Genomic DNA, 19,631 nt, shown 5'->3' with positions numbered 1-19,631 from the left:
AGGCTTGCCGTTTACCTACAGGGCAAGACTGCACGCGCTCCCCCCCCCTCCCTTCCTCCTTCCTGGTGCACTGAAAGCCTGTTTACAAATGTCAGGCTTCGGGATGGAAGCCAAGCTCAGCCTTCCAAACAGAGATAACTACTAAAGGCTTCTCTTTACTTCTGGGCTGCAGAGGTGAAAGTTAAAGTTGGTCAGTTTGCACTCTATTAAAACAGGAAGCGAGAGGGAAGTTAGGAGAGCCAGACCATCTACAGGCAAAGAAGATGGTCTGCCCATGCACCAGGATCGCTCTTCAGCAATCCGTGGGATCGCTTGCGGGCGTGTTTGCAATTAGAGCATTTGCATGGGGAGTCTTTTGTGAATCGGTCACCCGGGATTAGTGAATCTAGCCCTAATATTTACATTTGTTTCAATCATCTCCAACCAGGGATGTTTTGTTTCACCTTTTTAAATGGCAATATTTATTTTGTTTGCAGGCTTCCCTGCCTCACTCAACCCACAGATTAAACCCCCTTTTGTCAAAAACCAACCCCTGAGCTTCTGTTTTCTCTCTTTATTCCTCCCCCACTCATAAATGCCACAAAGCTCCGCAGGACATGGGGAGTCCCCGCAGGAACTCAATTTTCTCATCCCGTTCCCACAGGTTTCGTCCATGTCCCATCCTTGTAAGCTGTGCATTAACTGCACGAGCCTCGAACACTTATGATTTTAAAGCGTTTGAGGCTTGTGCAGATGAGGACAGAGCTTAGGCATTGGTGGAATGAGGCATTATGACATCACAATCTGAGCTCTAGAATGTTGCTACTTATGACTTTAAAGGGTTTGAGGCTTGTGCAGATGAGGACGGAGCTCAGGCATTGGTGGAATGAGGCATTATGACATCACAGTCTGAGCTCTAGAATGTTGCTACTTATGACTTTAAAGGGTTTGAGGCTTGTGCAGATGAGGACGGAACTTGCAGGAATGGGGCAGGGACAGGAAGAGAACTCACGGGGATGAGACGGGAAAATGAGTTCCCGCAGGGATGAGGAAAAATTTGTCCCCTTGTCATTCTCTACCTCCTACCATTCATATTCCCTCAGCTGCCTCAGTCTTATCCTTGAGGTCCATACACTGTATGGCTGGAGCAATCACTAGCCTTTGCCATTTTGGAGTTTGGCATTGATAGGGCAGAAGCAATTAGAGATCACTTCTGCCCTGTATGTAATTAGGGACTGGGTAAGATTCATGAGGAAGCTTAGGGGTGGAGAGAGATGGAGGGCTTTTAAAAAAGCTTGTGACTTGGAAGGAGAAGGAGCTATCTGGCTGCTAGATTTTTATATCTGGTAACATTCTGAAGCAAACAAAATAGAAACCCTGCAGCTCCCTGAAGGACAGTAGCTGACAGTCATATCTATATATGTTCATAGAGACATTCTCTGTGCATTCCTAAACTGTGTAAGAGAGACCATTTTCACTTATTTATTTTTCTTACACTCCCTTACTCTTCAGTTGGAAGAAATATTAGATTTTAACATAGTAAATGATGGCAGATAAAGACCCGAATGTCCATCCAGTCTGCCCAGCCATACACTCTATAAATTAATGATTTAATTTAAATTGTCCTTTTTCTTAGATACTTCTGGGCCAGAAACCTAGAGCTCTGCCTGGTAGTGTGCTTAGGTTCTATCCACTGGAGTCTATCAAAGCTCACTGCAGCCTCCCCAGTCCAATCTCAACTGAATGGCAAGTCTGCCCGGTTCATAGATAAAACCGCTGAAGACAAAGGCGCGCGCCGATAACTGAGCGCGCCGAAGAAAAAGAGTGTTTTTAGGGGCTCCAACGGGGGGGTTTGTTGGGGAACCCCCCCCACACACACTTAATACAGATCGCAGCGGCGTTGTGGGGGGTTTGGGGGGTTGTAACCGCCCTCATTATACTGGAAACTTAACTGTTTCCCTGTTTTTTAGGGAAAAAGTAAAGTTTTCAGTAAAATGTAGGGGGTTACAACCCCCCAAACCCCCCACAACGCGACGCGATCTGTATAAAGTAAAGTGGGGGGATTCCCCCCACACACGCCCCCGTCGGAGCCCTTTAAAACAGTCATTTTCTTCGGTGCGCGCCTCCACATTGCGCTCAGTTGTCTGCGCGCGCCTTTGTCCCGGCACACTTTTGACCTGACACCAGTCTGCCCAGTACTGGCCTTAGTTGTTCACTATATACCCATTATTTGTTTCTATTCAGCCAGTTACAATCTTCCAGCTTTGCAGACATCTTTAGAAGCAATGAGTCTCTTGCACTGTGGTATGTGTGTACAGTTGCCTGGGACACAGAAGAACCTCGAACCCTTTCGCCTTCCCCCCACTCAAAGGCACACAACGCAAGAAAATGTTTGACAACCTTCTGGCAACACAAGCAGCAAAAATCAACCATTCCATCTCCAATCTGATGACAATATCAGACAACTTCAAAACATTCAGAAAAGAAATCAAAACCCTGCTTTTCAAAAAATTCATCCAAATATCTTAACCCCTCCTCTTTTACCTCCAGAAGATTCACCTACCTTCAGATAACCTTCCCCCAAATTACCCACCTTAACACCTTCCAATTAAACAAATACCATCAATAGATTGTAACCTACCCTCTCTAACTGCATTCATATGTATTTTTCATACAGTTCTTCACTTGTCAGTTTAATTTCCATCCTATAAGTTCACATAGAATTTTTCTTTTTTCAACCATCTTTATTTTCTCTTCTTTATTAATTTCCAGGTACTTTAGTTAGATTGTGAGCCTTCGGGACAGTAAGGGAATTTTTTAAGTACCTTCTTACTTCTCATTTATAATCTTAATGTATATTTTCTTCAAACCGCTTAGAACCTAACGGATGTAGCGGTATATAAGAAATAAATTACATTACATTACATGATACATTCTGAGTAATAGTGTATAGATGGCCTTAAAGTGCAAAGAAGGAGATGCACACCTCCTGCAGCGCTTCCCAAGCTTCAGTCGGTTTTCAGCCAGTCAGGTTTTCAGGATATGCATGAGAGAAATACTGAGTTTCCAATTCACGCCTATTCACTGGATGTCCCCTGAAAATATGAATGGCGCAAATCAAAAATCATTGTAAGAAAAAGAAGTGTGTCCAGCTCATTAAGGAGTCCGCAGTAATTTCTCTCAAGATACGCTGTTAACACTTTTTCCCCCTGCTTGTGAGTTTTTCCACAGCATTTGTCTTGGCTCTGAATGTTTTGCTCCCACCTGCCAGCATTTAAGTAAATTCTTGCGAAAGTTTTTCTGCCTGTGATGCTTGGGCGGTAAGGTACACTTCTACGTACGTCTAAGGCTTTTACAGTTCCTGGCTTTGGTGTGGCGCTTTTGACACCGGAGTGGTGAATATATCTTCTGTTAGTTTATATTTTAATGCCCACGGATTGCCATTTGATTTTAAGGAGGAAGTGACAAAAAATATTTCTATGAATAAATGGATAGTACTGACAGCTTGTTGATGTAGAGATCAAAGCAGCCAGTGGCTGAGATACAAATGGCAGCCTTGGTGGACTGTAAATGAGCTGTCCAAACTCTCGTTACGCCAGACTCTTTGGTCTTATACAATATAAAGGCATGTCTCGCACAGCATTCTGCTTCCTCTCTACATACAAATGCTCTTGTTTACTGCTGTTTTTTCTCATCTCTTGTCAAGGCCTTTATGGAAAATGTCGGGTTCAGAACACTGAAATGTAAACGAAAGTCATTCTTGCATCTCTTTTTCAGTCAAGACACCAGATTCTGTGAAAGCTAATCCTACGTAGACTCCTAGTATTAAATTATGGCTTGTTTGATCCTTCTAAAAGGAAATTTAACAAAAACAATTCCTGTCAAACACATGAATGTCCTGAGCCTTCAGTTTTGCCTAGTAAAAATTATACTCTTTAAGAAATCCCTGAAAAAGTCTTAACACCAAGAGTACCCGCCTTCTTCCCATCTTCTTCCTGACTCACCGATACTACCTGATCTACTCTTAACCTTCACTAGAAATGACCAATGATCTTCTTTTGTAACCCACCTTCTATAACTCTATTGTAATCCGCCTTGAACCGCAAGGTAATGGTGGAATAGAAATCTCTAATGTAATGTAATGTATTAAAAGAAAATGGGAACATATACCAGCAACTTTTCATTGTAGCCATTTCACTGTTCCTTTCTTTTCAATCTGAGACATGAAAATAGAAATCAATGGTAAATGAAGGTAGCCAGACCCATTTGTCTGCTCATTTTCCTTCCCTTTTGTAATAGTTGAGACACTACTTGACTTTTTTTGCTTTTCCCTCTCTGCTAGTTCTGTGCTTTCTTAATTTCCAATATTTTTTTGATTCCTCATATCCACTGAGATTCTTCCTTGCATTCACCATCTTGTCTTTGATATAATATTAAGGAAATATCTCCTCCAGTTTTTCAAAACACATGGGCCCTATAGACAAAGACCCATACTGAAATGCTACCTTGTCCTGCTCCCCTCTGAGAATTCTGCCTCAGGAAGGGGAGGGATAAGGCACGCCTGTGCTGAACTCATTCTTTTTTATGCTTGGGCTGGTATGGGAGGGGTGCAGTGCATGCTGGAACTGTGCCATGCCCCTCTCCCAATTCTGCCACCCTAGGCCAGCCCTAATAGCAGTATGGCCTTCAGAACTAGATGTAGAACTTCAGATCAAGTCTCAATAATTTGTACAGATCTGCTGCCACTTCCTTGTGGTGGTGAGTTGTTTTTTTTTTTGGGGGGGGGTTGCCTGTTTCCCAGTGTTTTTTTTTCACTGCATTGTCACATTTGTTTTGTCAGCTTTGGTACCATAAGATACAGTGCAGAATAAAGGTTTGTGAACCCCTCAGGAAGTCTATATTTTAGCATAATTTGTATTGAAATGGTGAGATCAAATCTAAATTCTGCTAATTAAATAAATAATTCAGATAAAGTGGACATATTTTGATTATATTTATTTAAAAAAATGATTTAACAATAAGTATTCTTGTGTAAAAAGCTTTGTGATCCCTTCATTCAGTAGCAGTACCTCAAGAAGCAATAATTTCATCTAAACATGTCCTGTAATTGTTGATCAGTCTCTCACAGTGCCCTTGAGGAATCTTGGTCCATCCTTCTGTATAAAAATCTTTCAACTCTGTAACACTTAAGGGTTTCCTTGCATGAACATCTTGCTCCAGGTTTTACCACAATTCGTTAAGATTTTGGATAGGATCATGATTTGGCCAAACCACAAATTCATCCATTTTGTAAAAGATGTACTTGGTGCGCCCACACCTGGAGTACTGTGGCCAGTACTGGTCGCCGTACCTCAAGAAGGACATGACGGTACTTGAGAGAGTCCAGAGAAGAGCAACTAAGCTAATAAAGGGTATGGGGGACCTCTCATACACTGACAGACTGAAAAAGCTGGGGCTTTTCTCGCTGGAAAAGCGACGACTCAGAGGAGACATGATAGAAACCTTCAAGATCATGAAGGGCATAGAAAAAGTGGACAGGGACAGATTTTTCAAATTATGGGGAACCACAAGTACAAGGGGGCACTCAGAGAAATTGAGAGGGGAAAGGTTTAGAACAAATGCCAGGAAGTTCTTTTTCACCCAGAGGGTGGTGGATACATGGAACGCGCTGCCGGAGGATGGGATAGGCAGAAGCACGCTACAGGGCTTCAAGGAAGGTCTGGACAGGTACCTGGAGGACAAAGAGATTGAGGGGTACAGATAAGAGTAGAGGTAAGGTTAGAGGGATAGGATTAGAGGTAATTTGTAAAATTAGACAGAGACCACTGTTCAGGCAGTGGGCCTGATGGGCCGCCGCGAGAGCGGACCGCTGGGCGAGATGGACCTCTGGTCTGACTCAGCGGAGGCAACTTCTTATGTTCTTATGTTGGGTCATTGTTATGCTGCATGTCAATCTTAAGTGCCACGTTCCTATATTTTAAGTGTCATCTATAGAATTAGGCCTAAGTGTTTCCACACTGATTGTAGAAGTGATGGTTAAATACTACCATAAATATCATATACCACTTTAATATAGGAGGTGCACCCTACAGATATCTCACAAATTTATCTCCTATATCTCTCATTAATCTACAGGGAAAGGCCTCAGAATCGGAATTTAAAAAGTTTAAATTTCAAAAAAATTTTCAAAAAAATTAAGCTATAGGTTTGGGTTTTGGCCTATGACTGGAGCAGGGAGCTATAACACTACGCTGACTGTTTAGTCCATGATAGAACTACGCGTAGGCTCAGATTCTGAGGCCTTTCCCTGTAGATTAATGAGAGATATTTGTGAGATATCTGTAGGGTGCACCTCCTATATTAAAGTGGTATATGATATTTATGGTAGTATAGTATTTGTTCGGACCACTTTGGGTGATAACTGTTTAACCAGAATATACAACCCATGCCCATTCTCCCCCCATGACCTGCCTAGTCATTGCTGCTTATGTCAGTCAGAATGCAGTACAAGTCACCACACTATTCTGGTATCTGTTAACATATGCTAATGTGTGCATTAAGTACCTACTATGGTAAAAGGGCTACTCAGATGCATTTGGGTGAGCCTGAGATAGGCAGCCGTGTTCTTTTAGAAGTGATTTTTTCCTATCTTTCCATGAGCACTGTTCCCATTTAATTTTCTCCTGATGACTGCCCCAGGAACCCTCATATTGGCTGTAGTGAGCGAGAGACACACATATCTTTAGATCTTAGTTTGGGGCTTTTTGGGAGTTTTGTGAATTAATTTTCATGGGTTGTTTTGGGAGTAGAATAGCCCCTCTTGGGTAGAGTCAATGTGGTTATCAGCTTTTCCCATTTGCACAGACCTCCAAATGGCCTTGAAGCCCTTTCCAAAACAGATGAGTCTCAGCTATTCTGTTTTCTAAGTCCCGACAAAAAGTGAGCTATTTCTTCAAAGCAGACCTCAAATGTCTGAGTTAAAATAGGTCTGTACGAAAGAATTGGCCCAAACTCTTCAAGGGCTATGTGAGCAACTCATAAACTGTTGTTTGAAGTTATTGAAGCTGAAAGAGGTGCTGCCAGTTAATGAAGGGTTCCAAATACCTTTTTATGTAGATACCTATTTTTGTTGAATAAATAATTAAAATATATCCTTTGAGTTTTTTAACAGGGTTATTATCTTTCTATCTTATTGGACTTTAGACTAGAGTCTAATCATGTACCAAGTGTAAATTGTGGTAAAAAAGAAGGGAGTGTGTAGCACAGGGGTTAGAGCTACAGCCTGACGTTCAAATCCCTGTGGGTTCAAATCCCTGGCTGCTCCTTGTGACCCTGGGCAAGTCACTTAATCCCCTCATTGCCTCAGGTACGCTAGATAGAGTTTGAGCCCACCGGGACAGATAGAGAAATATGATAAAGTACCTGAATGTAAACCACTTAGGGTATAAGTGGTAAATAAATAATAAAATCAATCCATCTTGACATTTGTCACAGTGCTCTGTGAGCCCCTCTACATCCCCCTCCATCATGGTGGCATTAATATTTCACCCCATCACTTTCTTCTCACTGAGCCCCAATTATCTCTGATAATTATGATCATACGATCTTTATACCGCATTCACAGCTCATTTGATGCTTCTGTTTGCACACTCAGTGTTTGTCAATGGTGCCACGAGCTTAAATGCCTCAAACTTGATTAGGTAGATGAGAACGGGCACAGTCCTGTTTGCACTTGACTGGTGAGATGATTTCATGAGCAAATCTAAAATCAACTTGTAAGTTTAAAAAGGCTTTAGGTTAACCTTCTGCTTTATACAGAATGCCCTTTAAAACTCCATGGGTCTTCCTCTTGATAATATTCTTACATAATAATTATTCTGAGGAACAACTAATAATTCTCTTGCAATGAATTGAATTCAGTACATAAAAGTTGGAGAAAACTGACATATGGAGAAGATAATCATGCCTATTGTTTCATTCATTGTGACTTGAATGGAGGTTAAAAAGAACAGTATGTTCTATAGCATATGATCCAAAACAAACGAGTGCCCATGAAAGAATTCCTGCTTCATGATATATGGAGTTAATGTTCTAGGGTGAAACTCTGGAACACTTATACACTTCTCCCTCCCTATTTGCGGGGGTTAAGGGCAGAGCCAGCCCACGAATAGAGAAAATTTGCGAATAACTTTTGGGCTGGCTCTGACCCACCTCTGGACCTTACCTGGTGGTCTAGCGGTGATGCGGGGCAAACTCCCTGTTGTAGTCTCGTGAGACCACAGGAACTCACAGCACGGCTCTGCATGGGGCAGGAGTGTAAGAAATTCTCTCCTGCCCCACATCACTGCTAGACCACCAGGTAAAGTCCATGCTCCTGGGGTGACTGCTCGCCTTCTCTGTCTCCGATCACCCCCCTCCACCTCCAATCGCCTCCTCCGATCACCCCTACCTCCTCTAATTGCCTCATCCCGATCCAAGTCTGGGGGCTGTTTTTTTTAAAGTGGGCTGTCAATGAGTGATTTTCAGGGGAGGCCTGAGGACCCCCCTCCCATGAATAATAAAAACCATGAACGTCAAAACCGCGAATAGGGAGGGGGAAGTGTATATCATGCTCCAGATATCTAGTAAACTTCAGAGAAATTGAGTCAGAAAGGAGCAGTGGCAATACAAGGGTGAGAGGCGCCCGGGTGGTGGCTCCACTCTTCCGTTCTTCCGCTTCTTCCCCGATCCCTCCTGCCACACGCACACACTCTTCCTTTCCCACTAGTTGTTTGCCACAAGCAAGCTGTTTACCGGCACAAGCAACAACTTCAACATGCTCCTTGCGACCCCATCGGCTCACCCTCTGACGACACTTCCTAAGCGTAGCACCCAGAAGTGACATCAGCAAGAGAGACAATGCGGTTGCAAGGAAGAAGTTGAAGTTATTGCTCATGGCGGTGAGCAACTAGAGGTATGGGGAAGGGAAGAGGGTGCACACAAGGCGAAGGGAGAGGTGGGAAGAGGTGGAGGCAGAGATGGAGGGAGGTTGGTACCCCCACCAAAATGGCACCTGGAACAGACCGCCCCCACCCCACTGGAAAGGATCATCTTTTGCATTTTGAAACAACATGGGAAATGCCAAATGTTTCATAGTGGGAAACTGAGATCATAACGTGATCAAATTTGAGCTGATACTGGGAGTGACTTCGCAAAAGAAATCTACTGTAGAGGAACTTAATTTTCAAAAGGGCAACTATGATAAAATGAGGAAAATGGTTAAAAAGAAGCTAAAAGGATCAGTTGCGAAGGTTAGGACTAAAACCAGGCATGGATGTTATTTAAAAATACTATCGTGGAAGCCCAGACCAGATGTATTCCACGTATCAGCAAAGATGGAAAGATAAGGAAACGAGAGCAGGCATGGTTAAAAGGTGAAGTGAAAGAGGCTATTTAGAGCCAAAAATACCTTCCTTTAAAGAATGGGAAAAGGATCCAAATGAAGAAAATAAGAAGAGACACAAGCACTGGCAAGTTAGATGCAAAGCATTGATAAAGAAAGCTAAGAAAGAATATGAAAAGAAACTTGCAAAAGGGACAAAAACTCAATTTTTTTACGTACACCAGAAGCAGAAAACCTGTGAGGGAATCTGTGGGACCATTGGATGATCAAGGAGTAAAAGGGGCGCTCAGGGAGGATAAGGCCATAGCGGAAGACACTGAATTAATTCTTTGCTTCGGTCTTTATGGAAGAAGATGTAAGAGATCTACCTGAACTGGAAATGGTTTTCAAGAGTAATGTGCGGAGGAACTGAAAGAAATCTCAGTGAATCTGGAAGATGTACTTTGCCAAATTAACAAGTTAAAATATTGATGACCCTTATGAACTATTTAAAGTGAATGCATATCATCTTCCCACATGCTAGAGACTAGGGGGCATGCAATGAAGCCTACTAAGTAGTAGACTTAAAACAAACCAGAGGAAATATTTCTTCATACAACATGTAATTAAACTCTGGAATTTGTTGCCAGAGAATGTGGTGAAATCATCTTAGCGGGGTTTAAAAAAGGTTTGGATAATTTCCTAAAAGAGAAGTTCATATGCCATTATTGAGATGGCATGGGGAAAATCCACTGCTTATTCCTAGGATAAGCAGCATAAAATCTATTTTACTACTTGGGATCTAGCCAGGTACTTGGGACCTAGGTTGGCCACTGATGGAAACAGGATGCTGGGCTTAATGGACCTTCGGTCTTTCCCAGTATGCCAATTCTTAAGTTCTTATGTGAACTATGTATAGAATAATCAAGCCATCCTGGCATCACTGTTGAGGTTGGCTATTAAGTACTGGTGAAATGAGGCATTATGACATCACAATCTCAGCTCTGGAATGTTGCCACTCTGGGTTTCTGCCAGGTACTTGGAACATGGGTTGGCCACTGTTGGAAACAGGATACTGGGCTTGATGGACCTCAGTCTCTCCCAGTACGACAATTCTTATGTTCTTATGTGAGCCAAGTATAAGACAAGCCATTGTGACATCACTGATGAGGTTGGCTCTTTAGGCATTGGTGGAATGAGGAATTATGACATCACAATCTCAGCTCTGGAATGTTACCACTCTGGGTTTCTGCCAGGTACTTGGAACCTGGGTTGGCCACTGTTGGAAACAGGATACTGGGCTTGATAGACCTTCAGTCTGTCCCAGTATAGCAATTTTTATGTTCTTAGATAACTTCTCAACAAATATACACACAAAATTTTAATTATGTATATGCACATACCTTAAAAAAGAATAAATCGCAAACACGTACAAAGATTTATTTATGAGTTAACATGGGGATGTTTTGGCTATTTCATGTTTATTTACAAGGCAACAATCAGAACTTTTATTTTAACTTCATTAATAACACAAGCCTGTGACTAGTTGTACACAGTATTAAACAGGAATTATGTACACTGGGAATGTCCTAAACCACTGTTAGTCAGGCATCCTTCCATCTTTGCCAGAAACCACAAAGCAAAATTAGGTAAATGTGGTTATTAGTTTGGATTAAAAGAACAAAATTGTACATGTCTTCGGTCAGCTAGTACCATTTTGAATATTGCACTGGTGGGGCCTAAGTGACTGGTATCATTGTTGCCACTGAAGCTACTTACTACTGTGGGCAAGCTAGGGGGTGGAAGAGCAGGAGGGATGAGGGAAATACCCAGTGAGAATTTGCTTTGCTTGTAAGAGATGCAGGTGTTTTAGGGGGGCATGGTTCCCAAGACTGGCCTTTAATGCTCTTTTCAGCTTGAAACAAAATGAAAAAAAAAAAGAACGAGGCAGAATCTCCCCCCGCCACTACTGATACACAACCAAAAGGAAAGGAAAAGCAAAATCCCTTGCAATCTCTCTTCTCCATGCTGCGCTTCCCTTTGAAAATCTACTTGCAGGCCCAGAGGTGCTCACTAAAAAATGATCCTCTGAGTAAGTTTTCTTTTTTGCAGGAGTTATAAACAGCATTTCATATTTTTTTTTAAAGCTTTGTCTTTTTAGTTCACCCCCAAGTTTAACAGAACATTTTATTATCTAATAGCTGTCATTATGAAGTCATGTAGGTCATCCCACTTAAGTGTTCCCTTGGCAAACTGGACATGTGATTGGTGCCTATTCTACAAAGAAACCCATATGGGTTTCTTTATACAATATTTATTTATTTAATATTGTATGGAATCACCTAGGCACCTGTATTTTAGGCCAGTCATTGAGTCGGTATAATTGTGCGTTATGTATGAGACAGGGAGCCCTACTTAGGTCCCATCTATGTTCTACCCCATTCACGCCCTGTCCACACATATACGCTATTTAAGTTAGGCAAGTATGTGCAGAATTGCACTTAAGTAGAATTTTTGCATTCATGGTGTATTCCTCGCTTAGATTTGTGGATAAGCGGGTTATAAATAATTTTAAATAAAAATAAATAAATAAATGTGGCATTATTACAAACATTTACACGTATAATGTGCGTGTAAATGTAGACCCCCCCTAAATGGAGATACCTTTAAAACAAATAGGAGGAAATATTTTTTCACTCCTTAAAATAGTTAAGCTCTGGAACTTGTTGCCAAAGGATGTGGTAACAGGGGTTAGCGTGTCTGGGTTTAAAAAAAAAAAAACACTTGGCAAGTTCCTGGAGAAAAAGTCCCATAGTCTGCTATTGAGACAGACATAGGGGAAGCCACTGCTTGGCCTGGAATGTTGCTGCTAGTTGGGTTTCTGCAGGTACTTATGACCTGGATTGGCCACCATTGGAAACAGAATACTGGGCTGACCCAGTAGTACGGCCATACTTTTATGTTCTTTATAAAACTGCTTTTGTATGTTCAGATACTTTTAGCTTTTCCAGCTTTGTATTGCCTCAAGTAAAGCAATGCAAGAACTTTATTTGAGGAAGGTACCTTTTTTGTTAAATTTTGTTCTACTTTTCTGTGGCTTTTCATATTTGGCAAAGAACACATAAAGATACACAGGTTCAAGCAGGACATGTTAGACCTTGACCTTGAGGGCCGCAATCCAGTCGGGTTTTCAGGATTTCCCCAATGAATATGCAGGAGATCTATGTGCATGCACTGCTTTCAATGCATATTCATTGGGGAAATCCTGAAAACCCGACTGGATTGCAGCCCTCGAGGAGGGACTTTGAGGTCCCTGTGTTAGACCATGACTTTTTGTTTCTTTGAATTATTGCCCAGTCATTTTTGTTTTAATATGTTGGCTTTGATTCAGAGTACCTTTGTTTGATTAAGTGTCCTGGTTTTAAATGCCTTTATTTTTTCTTTTCAGTGAGGATTGGCAGTAGGTCCTGTTCATTCATTAGGTTCTATTTATTTGTTTCATTTAGTAGGTCACGTTTTATTTAATATTTTCTATTTTTAGTTCTGGATCATTTGCTATTGCTTTTATTATTCTTTGGTCTCTGTCTATGCTTTTATCTTTTATCATTCGTGTTATTTTCAATATGTCATGTTTTTATTATGATCTTAAGTTGTTCTTATGATATTGTTTTCATGATATCAATGTCTTTATGATGTTTTTCTAAGAATTTAATGTTTTTTTCTTTATAAGTTACATTTAATGTCCCCTGAAGAAGGCGCTATTTAGTAGCGTCGAAACAGGGATCCCTGTTGGGACTCTTTCACATTTGTACAACTCATTAAAGACTCAGATTGGTTGATTGTGACATCCACCTTGTCTTTTTCCTGTTGGTATTTCTTTATCCTAAGGCAAGGAGTTCTTCTTTTGTGCCTGCTTTTTTCTATATAGCATGCCTTTCTTCTTAGCAGCTAGAATCAATTTGTCCCCCAGAGAATAATTTTAACAAGTTCCACCTACATACCATGCCTATTTTATCCCTATGTTATAAGGTCGAGTAAGCACCTACTTGACTTGATTAAATAACAGCGTAATCTTGAAAGAATATGTGTAGATATAGGCACCAGCAATAACACTGGCTTGAAGGCTGCTGGAAATGTTAGTGTGATTTCTGCAAGTGTGTATGTAAATTAAGGAATTTTATGCATTACAGACTAGATTCAGTAAATGGTACCCATATTTGGATGGTGAAAAAATATTCTATAACCGCCGCTCCGAGTTGCGTGCTGTGTATAGAAGAATTAGTAAAATTTCACACTCTTTTCCATCCTTACTAACTGTGATATGGGATGGGCTACCTCCTCAAATTAGATCGCATTTATCTCTTCAGATCTTTCGCAAAAACCTCAAAAGCCACTATGGTTCGTCATTTTTATAGGCTATAGTTCCAAGGAATGTTAATAGATCTTTCTATGTGATGTCGTAGTTATGTAAACCGAATCGAGCTCCTATTTTTAGGAGATGATTCAGTATATAAGACTAAGGGCTCCTTTTATCAAGGTGCGGTAGGCGGTTAACGCGCGGAATATCCCGCGTTCAACTACCTGCCACGCTAGTCGCTAACGCCTCCATTGATGAGGCGCTAGTTTTTAGGCTTACCGCGGGGGTTAGCGCGTGATGAAATGTCCGACGCGCTAACCCCCCCCTCCCCCCGTAGCGCGCCTTGATAAAAGGAGCCCTAAGAGTTAGATTAGATTTACACCAGCTGAAACCTGATGTAAATCCTGGCACATAAGTTAGATGTGGATCCCTTGAATTGTACCTGAATTTTTAGTAAACACTCCTGACCCAGGCCCCTCCCATGGCCATGCCGCTGTTCAGCTGCACGTTAAAAGATCTGCATGCCGATCTTTAGAGAATAGCACTTAGCGAGACGTCCACACAGATCCTAACTGGAGCAAATTAGCTGCAATCGTTGGTTGTTAGTTCCAATGCGTTTTGCTAGTTATCGGTTTCTTACTCAATTACAATGTGCACATAACTTGAGCACATGTCCTAATACCCAGAGTGCCTCAGTGTAACTCACTTGAGCTACTATCGGAAAAAGGTGTGAGCAAAATCCAAATAAAAAAATCTGGATGCAGGATTTTGGGGCCCAAGGACACAATAGGGTATGCCGAAGAGGCTGGATAAACTGGGGCTCTTCTCTCTGGAAAAGAGGAGGCTCAGGGGGGATATGATAGAGTCCTTCAAAATACTTAGGGGAATAGAGAGGGTGGACAGGGACAGGTTCTTCAGACTAAAAGGGATGACAGGTACGAGGGGGCACTCAGAGAAATTCAAGGGGGATAGGTTCAAATCAAATGCAAGGAAGTTTTTCTTCTCCCAAAGGGTCGTGGACACATGGAATGCACTCCCGGAAGAAGTGATCCGGCAGAGTACAGTACAGTACAGTACAGGGATTCAAACAGGGATTGGACGGATTCCTGAGGGAAAAGGGGATAGAGGGGTACTGAGGGAGGTGCTGGGGTGTTGCATAAGTATAGACAGCTCACCAGGTCGTGCAGGTGCAAGGCCGGAGGGTTAGGACATTGATGGGAAGATAGGACTTCGATGACAAACCTAGGCAAAGGGGGCCCCTTCTGGTGATTAAGGCAGGCCATGACCTGTTGGGCCGCCGCGGGGGCGGACTGCTGGGCGGGATGGACCTGTGGTCTGTCCCGGCAGAGGCACTGCTTATGTTCTTATGTTCTTATCTATAAGATCCAATGTGGTAAAATAAAGGAGCAGATCTGAAAAGAATCCTCCAGGATCGCCGTCTGGAAAGGGCGACCTCCCTTCCGCTTCCCACTCTTCTCCTAACCCCCCCCCCCCTGAACCCCGCTTCAATCATTGATTGGTCTTTCCTTCTCCTCCCTCCTCCCATCTTTTCTGCTCTGGCTTCAGCCGATTTGGCCGCGCTCCTGGAGCTTGTTCTTTTTTTTTTTTTTTTTTTATTAATAATTGATATTCCACATATCCATGTGGATTGCAAATTATTCAGGTGCTCAAGCATTATTCCCTAACTGTCCGGGTGGGCTCCCACTCTGTCTAATGTACCTGGGGCAATGGGGATAAAGTGACTTGCCCAGGGTCACAAGTTGTCGTGCGGGATTCAAACCCACAACTTCAGGGTACCAAGGCTGTAGCTCTAACCACTACACCACACACTCCCCCAATAGAAAAAAAGAAGCAGATGCCCAACAAAAGCTATACTTTGCAGGGCTACATCAGGACAAAAAAAAAAAACCCTAAACCCAATAGGTGTAAAACCACAGGTACCTCCTATGCGCTAAAATAGCTTATTCTACCAGCTTACTGTCTAGCGTAGCTTGCAGTGGTAGTACATTTGGGAGTGTGCTGACTCTGCCCGTGCTCTGCTCGGACTCCAACCCTGTGCACACCCAGGGAGAAAGTACATGTCATGAAACTTGGATGGGCCCTTTCTTGCTAGTCAGTATTTTAGGTCATTCGTGTGCACAAGTGACCATTTACATGTATTCTTAGTATCTAAAACTAGTTGGCTCCTTATAAAGGTTTCTGCAGTGTCAAAAGGAATAATGTTGCTAATTATTACTAACAGTGCTCTGCGGTAGTGGAGTAACATAATGAAGTTGACATGATTCATCCTAGGGATATCCAACTAAAATTGTTCACGTTACAGCTTTGAGAAATGCTCATACGTTTGGATGTAAAACGGTTTAACAGGGTGGGGACAAAGTGCAGAACGGTGAAGCTGCATGTGTGAAAGAACAGAGTTTTTAAAAATGCATTGCATATGCTGTAGAATGTTATTGATTCTGGTTTCTTCAACTCCAGAGAGAGGAACACTTGAATGCTTCCTTTGTACATTCCTTTTAATGCTTGCTCTGTGGCTGCTTTCCGTTAATGCGTTTTTGTTTTCACAGTGTCTTCGAAATCTAAATCATCCTTGTGCCTTTCTAGAATCAACAAAGTAAAACCAATGATTAAAGTGGGGGAATCTTACTATTACTGTGCATATTTACAAGCTCAATTAAGGGAATCTGATCAGGATGAAAAGTTGTCTTTGTACCAAGATTTAAACAATTTGTCTATCTCATAATGCCTAGACTGTGTTATGCCTTTTTGCACAAGACCATCTCATCCTGTTTTTCAGTAATCGCACTCCCTTTTGTTCAAAATAATCCAGTTTTAGAGAAATCTGCAAAACTGCTTTTACTAAGTAACTTTTTAAAGAAATGATTTAGTATCCTGGAGCAATCGTATTTATTTATCTGTTATGTGTAGTTTAAAATTTTAGTATATTTCACAGAATTACATTACAGCTGTTGTAGAAATGGCAAAATGTTTGTTTACATACAGAATATCTGTGCTGAAGAATTAAACTTGAATTGTTTCAACCTTTGTGGGGGGGTTTTGTTACTAAGATAATGGTATTTTTTAACCTCTCAAGAGAAAATTTCTCATACATTTAAAGCGGTGTCCCATAAACTTTTTAAAGCCATGGCACACTAAACTCGGGGCTGTGGCTGGAGGGCATCAAAAAATGCATGGGCATTGACCCGATGGCATCACGTGAATGTGTGATGTCATCACAATGATGTCCAGAGGCCCTCCAGACAGGGCCTTGAGTCTACAATTACTACGCTGGTGGGGGGTGCTGGAGGAGGAGAGGTACCAACGCCGACTGCCTACAGGATGTGCCTCTCAGAAGTAAGCTGTTGCCGTCGCCTTTCCTCCTCGCTGGCGTCTCGTGTCACACCCAGAATCTCACTGAGACACACAGTTTGCAATACACTGATTTAAAGCTACACAACTAACACAGACACCTGACATAATAGTTTTACAGAATAGTAAAAATGACTATAATCGCAAGAAATCTTGTGTTCCAAGCAGGGTCATTGGAAAGGGATGAAATGGAGCTCTGGGGTGCTGGTACTGGCTTGACTGGCTCTTTAGTTACAGCCATTGGTGAACAAGAAAAGGACCTGGGTGTACTGATAGATAGGACCCTGAAGCCGTCGGCACAATGCGCGGCAGCGGCAAAGAAGGCAAATAGAATGTTGGGCATGATAAAGAAAGGAATCTCGAGTAGATCGGAGAAAGTTATAATGCCGCTTTATAGGGCAATGGTCAGACCACACTTGGAATACTGTGTCCAACATTGGTCTCTCTACCTAAAGAAGGATATAAAACTGCTAGAGAGGGTGCAGAGACGAGCAACAAAACTGGTGAAGGGTATGGAGAAACTGGAATACGAGGATAGACTTATAACACTAGGATTGTTCTCCCTTGAGAAAAGGAGACTGCGTGGGGATATGATCGAGACCTTCAAAATACTGAAAGGAATCGACAAAATAGAGCAGAGAAGATTATTTACATTGTCCAATTTGACACGGACTAGAGGACATGTAATGAAGCTAAGGGGGGACAGGTTCAGGACTAATGTCAGGAGGTTCTGCTTCACTCAGAGAGTGGTTGACGCCTGGAATGCCCTCCCAGAGGAGATTATTGCGGAATCGACCGTCCTAGGCTTCAAGAGCAAACTAGATGCATATCTCCTTAAGAGAGGCATATAAAGATATGGTGGACTATAAATTACGCCAGGTGTACACCTGGCAGGGCCTCCGCGTGTGCGGATCGCCGGACTTGATGGACCGAAGGTCTGATCCGGAGATGGCAGTTCTTATGTTCTTATGTTCCATTTAAAGCAGTGGTTCCCAAACCCTGTCCTGGAGGACCCCCAGCCAGTCGGGTTTTCAAGATATCCCTAATGCATATGCATGAGAGAGATTTGCATACCTCTCGCTTCCATTATATGCAAATCTCTCTCATGCATATTCATTAGGGATATCTTGAAAACCCGACTGGCTGGGGGTAGGGTTTGGGAACCACTGATTTAAAGCAAAGTGTACCCCCCCCCACCCCCTCAAGGATTGACCTGGGCTCACACAATTGTCCAGGTGGTAGACACCAAACCAATGACTACATTTTTCATGGTTTTGGAAATAATACTCTCATCAAAATTAAAAGTGGAAATTTGAATACAGGTCTTCAAGAATGTGCTTACTAAGGAAATGAAAAGGATGCAAGGATAATCAAAAAGACTTACATAAATGTAGTGATGTTTTAAAAACCATTACTGATACATGAATGCCAATATACCAGGTGTGATCACAAAATACGGTGAATGCTGTTGCCGAGCACCATCCAACGAAAAAGACAGGGAAGTGGTGCGTAAAACCTCAGTAACAGTGTGTGACAAGTTTCAACTAGTTCGGTGCTGTCAGTCGGTCGTGCGTTACAGTTGTGAGAAGGTGTGTTTAAAAGGGTGCCTTAAATCATGACTCACAAACAACATGAAATTTTGTTTCAAACTGCAAAAAAGCGCTAAGAAACACACAAAATGTTAAAATTAGTTTATGGTAATGCTGCAGTGACCATGAAGGTGGTTTAGTAACGGTTGTGAATCGGTTGAAGACGAGGAGAGATTGGGACGTCCTTCAACATCAAAAACCCAAGAGAATATTGAAAGAGTAAGCAAAATGATGTGATCAAACAGGATCAATAACTAATCAATTATTAATCGAATGTGGACAACGGAGTCGATAACTAGTCACTAGAACACCGTTAAACTGCTGTGTACATGGTCACTGCAGTTTAACTGTGTTCTAGCGACCAGTTATCGACTCCGTTGTCCACATTCAATTAATGTTCTCGAGATTTGGCAAATTCCAAAACACACCATTCACGATCGGATCCTTGAGGAAGACTTGTTAGCTGAAACACGGCCCATGTCAGGTCCGTTAGACCTTTTTATGATCCATGTGGACAAGGTTTTTATACCGTTTGAAGACGTTTGGAAGAAATAAAAGAAAAGTCAAGAACATTGTGTTTTCCACAGTTTGTTTTTATTTGGATTGCTCCTTTTTTTTCTGTGGAATATTGGGTCTTCTTTTGTTTTTTTTCCTCAAAGTCAAAATGACCATGAAAGGTAAATATTTTGAATCGATTCAGGATATCAAGTCGGCCAGAACAGCACAACTAAAGCCATAAAAGAGGACTTCTAGAACTGCTTCAGAAAGTGGCAAGAACAATGGGATGAGTGTTCGAAGCAAGGGGGAGTATTTTGAGGGGGTATCGATGGCAATGTCAGTGTCTGTTACTGTAGTAATTTTTTTTTTATTTAAACATTCACCATATTTTTTTATCACACTTCATATACATGTACAAGCTTTTGACATGTATAAATGTTGCCTAACCTTTAAGTCACCTCCATTGCGTCCCCTCTGT

This window comes from Geotrypetes seraphini, chromosome 19, assembly GCF_902459505.1.
Source record: "Geotrypetes seraphini chromosome 19, aGeoSer1.1, whole genome shotgun sequence".
NCBI lineage: Eukaryota > Metazoa > Chordata > Amphibia > Gymnophiona > Dermophiidae > Geotrypetes > Geotrypetes seraphini.
Note: the sequence above shows the minus strand (reverse complement) of the source record.